The following is a 10153-nucleotide window of genomic DNA, read 5'->3' as shown; positions in this document are numbered from 1 at the left end:
CACCAAGAAGCGGTAGAAGAAATATGCAGACATGGTATAACTGAGCTACAACAGCTTAATCGACGATGGATACGAAATAACAAAATCCCTTATTTTTCTTACATGGTGTTCCTGCTGAATCTTAGAGCTTCGAATTTGAATTCAAATCTCAAATAAGATGAACATTGACCAAGCATGTAGTTATCAACAAAGCCCTCTATGAGAGCATTCACATTCAAACAAAGATACATGGTTATCGTCTATGGCTCAATTATAAAAGATAAAGGCATGTGATCAACGAATGGATAAACATGATAAGCTTTTATGCTTATCAACTATTGAATGATTATATAAACCTCAATTCTTGATGAGGATAGGACTTCAATTTCATTGGATTGACAGGATTGGATCAGTTCAGCTCAGAGGGAGACTGAGACATACACGCCCTTTGATGATATTTGCATGATTGAGAGAGATAGAAGAGAGTGATTGTATTTGTAGTAAGTTAAGGATCAGCCCATTGATACTACTGTTGTTGCTGCTACATTGCAATAATCTGATAGAGAGAGAGAGAAGCTCTTAAATTTAGACTCACGAGAAGCTTGATATCGAAGGAGCAGACCATACATATAATACCCCTGCATATAGTCAGGTATATAGGCTCATGATGGCCTTGGTATTGATTTATTTGATGTGTGTTTGTATATTTTCCTTTCTTAGAATCATATGTATTGGCTTCAAGGCCCGAATGTAGGTTTTAGGCTGATGTAAATTGTAACATAGGTTCAAGCATCTGGAACTCTTCCGCTCTCAGTATGATAGGTAAAGACTGTATTTCTATGATATGGAATACATGGGTGAATTTGACCCCGAATGTGTTTGCTCTCTGGTAGTTCATTAAGAGTCATGATGTTTTTTTAAAATAATTTAATTAATGCTGCACATTTTTCAGAGCAACCAGACCGAAGTGAAGCAAAGCTTGGTAATGCCGTTTTAGTTAGATTTGGGTAGCTTCAATCAAATTTGGGTCTGATTCAAAACAATTTTGCTGAAGCTTGGCCTCTTCGGCGTAAGCAAAGAAATATCTATATAAAAATATTTTTTCTTTTTTGTTTTTTTGAAATTTTTATTTTTTCATTATGTTTGTTTATTTCAGATATATATCTAATTTATTTATTAAATTAAAAATATTTGAAGCCTTCCCCCGATCGGCTAAAGCACCGAATTGCTTCATTTTCTCATCAAACCGAAAACGACTCCAAAGCGAATCAGACAACATTGTGCGCATATAATTTTCTCCACAATATAAACCAACTCCAAACATTACATGATCAACTCTCCATACCACAAAACATTTAAAAGCTCAAAATTACAACAAATAAGTGAAAATTATCAAGGGGAAGCCAATTGTCAAACCCTTTGTGCCAAGATCACATAAGCGGACCTTTTAGGGTCTCAATTTGTCCCATGTATGATAGCACGGACGACTGTGATATAAAGGGCTTGTCTCACTTATGTGACGGGAAGCTTATGCTCAATTATTAACCACTTTATTAGCTTCAAAATGAGAGACATAAATGTACTTTTGATGATAATGTTGATAAAAACAATGAGCATAGACATCTTATGATGTATGGGAGTATATGGCCATAGACTAGAGAAAACAAGTATTGATTCACAAGGGAAATGCTCTAGGATCAAATGACTATGATGGGGCATTCAAAGAATCACTAAATGCTTGCTAGTATGCATGAAACATCTCCTATAATTCTCAGAGAAATTAGATTAACAAAATGGTAGAGAAAGTGGTGTCTAAATTCAAGATTGAAAACTAGACTATGCACATTACGTGGTGTGGATGCATAGTTTTACAAGGTAATCAAAGATCACAAACACTCGAGCATAAAAGGACAAAATTTTATTGTAATCACAGATTTACAGCAATAAAAAGGCAGAAGAAATACTCTAAAAATAAAAGAGTATAGGCCATGGGGATCACCTTAAGTATGGAGCATCAAGTGGGCTAGACACCAAGAACTCAAATGGCCATAGCTATATTTGCTCAAAAAGAAATGAAGCCATTTCAAAAATTTCACCTGACCTTAGCTAATAGATGATGCCACACCAAAATTTATACTATGATTATCGTCCAAGACTTAGGGCCCAAGCCAAAATTTCATGATGTATCCTCAACCCTAGACACTTGTGAAAAAAAACTACATGAGTGCCAATTGAAGCATGTGACAAAATTACGCACTTAAGTAATAGAACTATTTTTCATTTAAACTAAATAAAACTCCTTATTATATAAAACACACAAATTCCAAAGAAAGAGAACTAAGGGGTATGTCAGAGGCATGTGGGTCCCATGAGGTGCCGTGTATCACCCTATAGCCACTTGGGTAGTACGTGTGGCCTCCACTAGCTCCTTGATTGAAATGTACCCCAAATAAATTAAAAAACCTCATATTCTTGCTCCAAAAAAATTTAAAAAATTGCCAAACTTTCTTAAAAATCGATAAATCATTTTTCATATAAAAAAAATACTTATTTTGATATCAAAACAAAATTGGACAAGAGGTAAATGAGATCTATGGGTTGAAATTTTTGTATCAGAGTACTGCACTGCACTAGTTCGGGATGATGGTCCATTCACTCGGAATGACGTAACAAGCCTATAATCTAGAGGCTCTGGTAAGGACGTAAAATATGGTTTATCAATGTCATCCCAATCAATTTTCCAATACTTTTAGGCGTTAGTGAATTGCAGGTGCGCTCTTGAGGACATAGAAACAATAATACATAGGGTCCCTGCACATGTGTACTAGCTCTTCCTAGTTGGATAATTACACTTAGAAGAGTGGCTTCTTGTGCAATTGTGAGTGCCCATGCCACAAGTTGTTCTTGTATCAGGGTGTGGACTCATTCCCTATGAGTCATGACCATCCCATGTAGGGTTATTATACTTAGATATTGGGGTTCTTATTTCCTTTTAGTTCTCTTAACCCTATCCAACACATAATCACATGAGGCATATAGTCTAAGTATATCAGTGACTTAGAGGCGACCCTTACACCTCTAAAAGCATTGATCAACAACCGCATATAAGAAGAAAAACTACCTTCCAAAATAATGCCCGCAAAACAAGCATTTGTAATGATGTTAGGACAACATGAAACATTAGGATCCCACACAATCCATAAACCCCCACAGGCACCGACATAATCTGCCCCACAAAAAATAACAAAAAACCCAAGTCTCCTTAACAATAAAAAGAGATGGATTTGGTAATTTAGTTTCATGCAATAACAAAACATCAACTTATATTTATGGACAAGAAGCTTTACCTCCTTCTTACGACGCAACTCACTGAGGCCCCAAACATTCCAACTTATTAGCTTCATTTTGGTGCAAAAATAGCTCCATTTTCGACAAGCTCCTCACCTTCCCAGCGGATATGGACTTACATGATTCTACGGGTTCCATTACACTGTCATCACTTAGAATGATCAAACCACCACCACCTTGATCCATTTTTCGAGGTGCAAGCCTAGGCGATGATCTTGTAGGCTTGGGAATACTCTTGGCAATCCCTTTGCCCTTAGCTTTTGTCTTCTCAGCAGGAGTCTCAATGACCTTGGCTCCCACCTTAGCTTCTTCTTCCTCCTTGGCCCTCTAGACCTTTCCTCATAAAGCATCTGCAACCTGTCCATTTAGGAGACAGGGATGGGAGAGAAACTAGATAAAAATAAGAAAGTGTTTATCTTCTTTTCTTAAGTCTATTTAGGGATATCTCCCTTCATTGTAAATCAGAATGAGTTGAATAGAATTTGGTCTCGTGAAGAGATTGTTTTTGGGTAGATTCCTGCAGACCTTTGAGAGAGGGCATATTCTCTCAACCTTTTTTTATTGTTATTTTTTTTTTTTTTTTTCTCTGCATCAATTGGTATCATAGCAAGTTAGATCTGAACAAGTTATATCTACAGAGAAGTTAGATCCCGGTATCAGAGCAAGTTAGATCTGAGTAAGTTATATCTACAGAGAAGTTAGATCCCAAGATATCTGGTTTGTTTTACAATACCCATCAAAAGTTAATCAAGCTAATCTTGCTCCTATGGATAATCGTTGGGGACAAGCTATAGAATTTGACTAAATCCCTAGAGGAGATAAATAAGAGGTTGCAGCAGATGGAGAACAATGTTTTTCGTGAAGAACAAATGATGCAACAGTTGGATCAGATATTGCAGCGGTTGGAGAACAATCTTCAAGGTACTCACAATCACATTAATCTTACATCAGTAATTCCACGACAAACCTAGAATGTTAATTTCATTAATCTTGCGTCAGTAATTCCACGACAAACCTAGAATGTTGATTTTAAGTGTAATGAAGAAATTTACTGGCCCAATCATCTGTATCCTATAGAGCGACCATAAGATTTTAATATTAAAATCGATCTCCCAAAATTCCATGGTCAAGGGTGTTCATCTATTACATATGGTGCGTCTTTGGAGCTGGACCTATTCCTAGTTCAGAATAATAATCAGCCCAAGCTCGTATTCAACAATTACTCTAGAAACACAATTTTCTTTTATATATATATATATATATATATATATATATATATATATATATATATAGTCTTTGGGTCAGGTCTAGCATGAATTTTCCATTGACACAATAGTTTTAGAGTAAAGCTAATTCTGAAGTAGTCAAATAAAAATATTTGTGAAATCTCTCTTCTAATGTTCCAAGTTAAAATAAAAATTACTATCAAGCTTTAAATCCTTTAACTCTCTTCCAATTTTCTAATTCAAGTATACTAACCATAAGTCTCTTCCAATGTTCCAATTTAAAATTAATAGTAAGCTCTGAATCAACTCTCTTCCAATGTTCCAAGTTAAAGTTAAAATTAATTTTAAAGGGAAAATATTACTCTCTTCCAATTTTCTAATTTGAAAGAGAAATTATTATAATTAACTCCCATCCAAGATTAAATGGATATTGAACTTTACCGTTTTTTTATTTTGAGAATTATATTTAATTCTAAAGTTTGAAAATTGAAGTTCAAATGATATTTGGAATAAATCATTTATATGGAGCATCTATGAATACCTATTCACATTCAAAGCATGGGTCTAATAACACATAAGTAAAATAGGTAATATAAAAGGCATCTTCTACAAAAATAAAATGCGAAATGCACGTTATTTTTTAATATTTATCTCAAAATATACAAATTTTGTAGCTAAAATTTTAAAAACTCAAATTCTTTAAAACTATAGGTGATATTAAATATACTTAAATATTAAAATTAAAGATTTAAAATAAAAATAATTAATCAACCAATTTAACTTGAGGATATCTTTAGTAGCTATAACATAATACTAATAAAGTAATAAGAAAGTAATTTTGATTTTTTCAAGAATATCACAATTATATGTTTCTAATTATAAATATTCCAATATGTATTTATTTTTTTTATAATTTTATTAATATTAATGTAGTAATTCATGTATTACCATTTTCAGACGTGAATTTATATATTATGAAAACTAATTTTCAAATGGTGAAGTAAAAAAATTTGCGAAGCCAAAGGAGAGGAAAGTTGAAAATGTTAACCGTGGAAAAAAACAAAGATGGATTTAACATATATGAGAAAGAATACTTACCATTGGTCTCCTACAATGTTCCAATTTCAAGTTAAATTGATAGCAAGCATTGAATCCTTTAACTCTTCCAATTTTCTAGTTTCGAATGAAAAATATTATGGTTAACTCTCTTCTAAGTTCAAATGGATCTTGAGCTGTATAGTCCTTTTTGGACGATCTCAAACTTTAAAGTTTGAAAATTGAAGTTAAAATGGTATATGGAATAAAGCATTTACATGGGGCACCTTTGAAGGACTATTCACATTCAAAGCATGGGCCTAATCACACATAAGTAAAGTATGCAATAGAAATGACATCTTCTACAAAATAAAATGCCAAATGCATGTTATTTTTTAATATTTATTATCAAATAGACGAGTTTTATCACCATACTTTTAAAAACTCAAATTCTTAAAGACTACAGGTGATATTAAATGTAATTATATATTAAAATTTACAATTAAAAAAATAATAAACTAATTTAACTTGAGGATGTCTTTAGTAGCTATAACATAATACTAATAAAGTAATATCAAAGGCAATATATTTTTTATGAATATCATAATTATATGCTTCTAATTATAAATATTGAAATATATATTTATTTTTATTACAATTTTAATAAGTATAGTTTCATTATCTATAATCATGAAAATTATATACAATGATTAAAATATTCAAATAATAAAAGTAAAACCATATGAATTTATTATAATTAAATGGAAAATGGTTTGATAGGGCTGCAGCCTTATCAAAATAAGTAAACCCTTTCAACTCATAACTCATTGAAAATTACAATTCAAGTATTGGAAAACTTTTATAGCGATCATCTTGGCCTTAACATTATTGTTGTGAAAAAGATAGAATTGCAAGCTCTAAAAGTAGTGTATATTACAACAAATTATCTAGACGATCCATTTGGTGTTGGAAATTCATTTTAGATCCATCATAGAGATTTCCATTGCCAAAAGTGCTTTCCGGATGAGGATTTGATGTGAGGTATTTTCATAAAGCTTAGGCCTTAAAGAAACTTCATCCTAATTAAATTAAAGTTAAGATAAGACTTTAAAATATTATCGTTAATTGTTTTTATAACAATATTAGAATCAATGTCAATAATGTGATCGTAATAAAATTATAATAAATATTACAACAATTATGTAAATATAATTAAAATTGTAAATAAAAATATTATGAATATGTTTTACATGTAATGCACTTTCCCATTGGAAATCATGTAATTGTTTAAGTGACCATTTAATGTATATCAATATACCATTCGATCGCCTATTTACGAAATTGTTTACATAAATGCTTGAAACATATTTGCATACTCTAGAATACACATTTATGTAATTATTTATATGATCATTTATTTCAATTCTACGTGCAACACACGTGATCCCACTAGTAGCTTTTAAGTAAGCACTTTTATACCCTATTTTCGTTTTATTAGTACGTAATCAAGTTCAAGATTCCGCAATGTGACTCTCACCATCTCTACACTGTTGGTGCTTTCAATTTTGAATTTTAGTACAAAAGTATTACAATCATCTCTAGCTATCAAATTTAAAATAGAACAGCTATGATGTATGGTTCATAGTATTTAAAGTCAGACCTGACACATGCCAGCCCTCCAAATTTACATGTGATGGCTGGCATATTGTGACTTTTGCCTACCCAATATGCCGGTCTCATTATAGGCTACGCCTCTTCAAAATATGCTAACTTTTTAATCTAGTTATCCATTTCATACTATGATATTGAATGGCAAGGAATTTGAATTGGACTCTTTCTATTTGGCCTCGTATAATTCAAATGAGGAAAATATTTATATAAGGTGTCAAACTTTATATTATTGAAGTAAGGGGCACCTCAAAAGTTACCAAAAATGCATTTTGATGCTGGAAAATCCTCTAATTGATCATCTTCACGTTAAGATGTATCAATATAAAAAAAAAAGACTTTATTTGCACTTTAGATATGATTAAAATGATACCCTATCCAATAAAGAATCTAGACCATCTATTTGGAGAATTTCAAGATCTTAGCCTTCAAAAATTTCAAATCAATTTTTTGTTCTTTAGCATTATTTATTCGATAACTATAAAGCAATTTAAAATTTTGATAACGGAAAAATATCTATTAAGGCCTAGATCTTAGCATCTCACCAATATGCTAAGTGGCTTAAAAAAAATCATTTATAAGGGCATATGGGGTTTTCCAAAGAAAAAATCTTAATGATTGCTCATAAAATGAAAGAGTATATGTTTGGAAATTTGGATCAAACAAGTGACCTTAACATGGTTTTTTAATATTGTTTCATTATATTACTTTTTAATTTTCAATAACTACGTTACCTCTTTAAAAAAATCTTAAAAAAACCTAAGTTATCCATGTTCATGGTAGGGAACCTGATAAGTAGGGCATTTCAATAAAAGAAAAGTTTATATAGAGCCGAGGCTCTAAACAATCAAATTAAAGCCCACCTCAAAATTTTCACTAGAAGAAGTTGTTTTGATTTCCAAATATCCTCAAATTGATCAACTTGGCATCAAGAAGCATGGACATGACAAAAAAATGGATTTCAAAATTTTGAAATAGTGCATCTTATAATGCTTTCTTGGATAGTCAATTTTCAAGTTTTCATATGTATGCGCGATCTACACTATTTTTATAGCTTTAAATTTTATAATTAAATATAAAAATATACTATAAGGCTATCATAAATATTTTGATTATTGAAACTATATATCTTCACATTATTTGAAGTTGGGCTTTACTTTTATTATTTAGAGCCTCGACTCTATACAAACCGCACCCAGTTGCCTTGAACAAGCATGGGCTCGTGCTCTTGCTATTTGTTTTGGGGCCCTTTTGATGGGTCAAATATCATGCTTAGGTTCCCAAATATGAATATGGGCAAATTGGGATAGTTTGAGAATATCTTTTACGGAGGTACATGAAATGAAAATTTGAAAGTAGTCCTTGTCATGTAAATTGATATATTTTTTACCCCTTTAAGTATATTTTAAAGATTTATAACTTATAAACCCTTGAATGATATTTTTCCGATGATTTACAAGCAAAAATTAATTGAGGAAGTACATTTGCCTTTCAAAAAAAAAAATTAAATGGTGATCGAGGGAGAATACCATCACCAAGAAATCATCTCTTGACGCATCCATAGATTTTATCATGTATTTGATGGATTAATTTTAACATATTGGAACTAGGCACTCAAAGCTCTAAAAATTCCATCCTCGGACCACATTTTAATTTTTTTTAACTTTTTTTTTAACTAGAGCCGTGCCCCCGAGCTTTAGGGGCAGTAACTGCAAACGATAAGATAACATAAAAACAAGAAACTGCATGATCAAATGCACTAAATTGTCTCTTTCTCTCTCTCTCATCAAAAGATAATAATGCCAAACCAAGAAAATGGGAAACAGGAATACACAAACAGAGAAAGAAAAACCATCAAGTACTAAACTCTCAGATTTATTATACGAAGGGCAGATGAATTTTGGTCCCTAAGAATAAGGAAAAGAATTATAAAGAAGTTTTGATAAGATAAATGGGAAAAGAGTAAATAGGGTTTGAAGAAGCACACGAAGGACTCTGCGTTGAAATTTGAGAAAAAGAAAAAAAGGAAAAAGAGAAAAAAAGCTAAGCCCTTTTTTGGAAGATGTTTATGAAAGAAAAATGAAACAAAGCGATGGGGCTTGCATGTATACTCATATAAAAAAAAAAATATGCATCAAATAATTGTACAAAGAAAAAAAGAATGAAATATACTTAACAATCTAAACATACTTGTAAAATAATCCCCTGAACCAATGGACCTCTTCTCTCTTCCTATCTTTCTTTAATTATGTTTTTAAAGATAGAGAGAAGGAAGAGATCTTACAAGTTTTAAGAGAGAGAGTTTGACGATAGAGAGAGAAGGTAGAGATTAAGAGAAAGAATCCTCTTAAATTTGGCAGAAAGAACCCGGAGATTTTATACTCTCCGATGGGTGGGTCCAATAACATGATGCCACATCAGCAGCATCTAGAATATTGACCAATTTTGATTTCTTTCAGATCGAATGATAGGGTTTCAAAAAGGTTTGCAAGGTGGCTTCGAACCTCCGCCCAAATCGTTACGTATTAATTACGGTTTATTATGGGGATAAAATCGCGGTTCATTCTTTTATCTCTAATTTAAGGATAATTAGTGTGTATAGGCAAAATGGAATTGGACTTATACGAGGTGGGTTTTGGGTTGAAGTTGGAAATGATATCAACTTTTTTTTTGTTTTTTTCAAAAAATAAAATAGACTTTCTAATCAATTTACTCCCAATCTAACTTTTTTTAGCAACTCCCCCAAAACCATGTTTCCTAGCAAATGCCCCAATACAAAAAGTTCTTTTTTTTTTTGACAAAAATAGCCTTCTTGTACATAACTAATTATTTTCGGATCCCAATGAAAGGACTGTACATGTACAATGCCAAACTGCTCACTTCAAAACGCCGGACCG

At 31.9% G+C, this 10153-nt stretch overlaps 1 long non-coding RNA gene across 2 annotated transcripts; it reads right to left on the bottom strand.

Moving 5' to 3' along the window:
- Nucleotides 1-1728: 1728 nt before the first annotated feature.
- Nucleotides 1729-5830, bottom strand: LOC148779078 (uncharacterized). 2 transcript variants are annotated; one of them, XR_016048200.1, is made up of 3 exons: nucleotides 5652-5830; nucleotides 3327-3684; nucleotides 1729-2181 (listed from the first exon to the last, which is right to left on the bottom strand). It is a non-coding gene; the product is annotated as an uncharacterized LOC148779078 (long non-coding RNA). The 2 variants fall into 2 exon arrangements; XR_016048199.1 differs by having other exon boundaries at nucleotides 1729-3684.
- Between the last annotated feature and the right edge of the window lie 4323 nt (nucleotides 5831-10153).

This window comes from Amborella trichopoda, chromosome 13 (genome assembly GCF_054954075.1).
Source record: "Amborella trichopoda isolate Santa Cruz 75 chromosome 13, AtrichopodaSantaCruz75HAP2 v2.0, whole genome shotgun sequence".
Taxonomy (NCBI): domain Eukaryota; kingdom Viridiplantae; phylum Streptophyta; class Magnoliopsida; order Amborellales; family Amborellaceae; genus Amborella; species Amborella trichopoda.
This window is presented reverse-complemented; position numbering and strand designations above follow the sequence as displayed.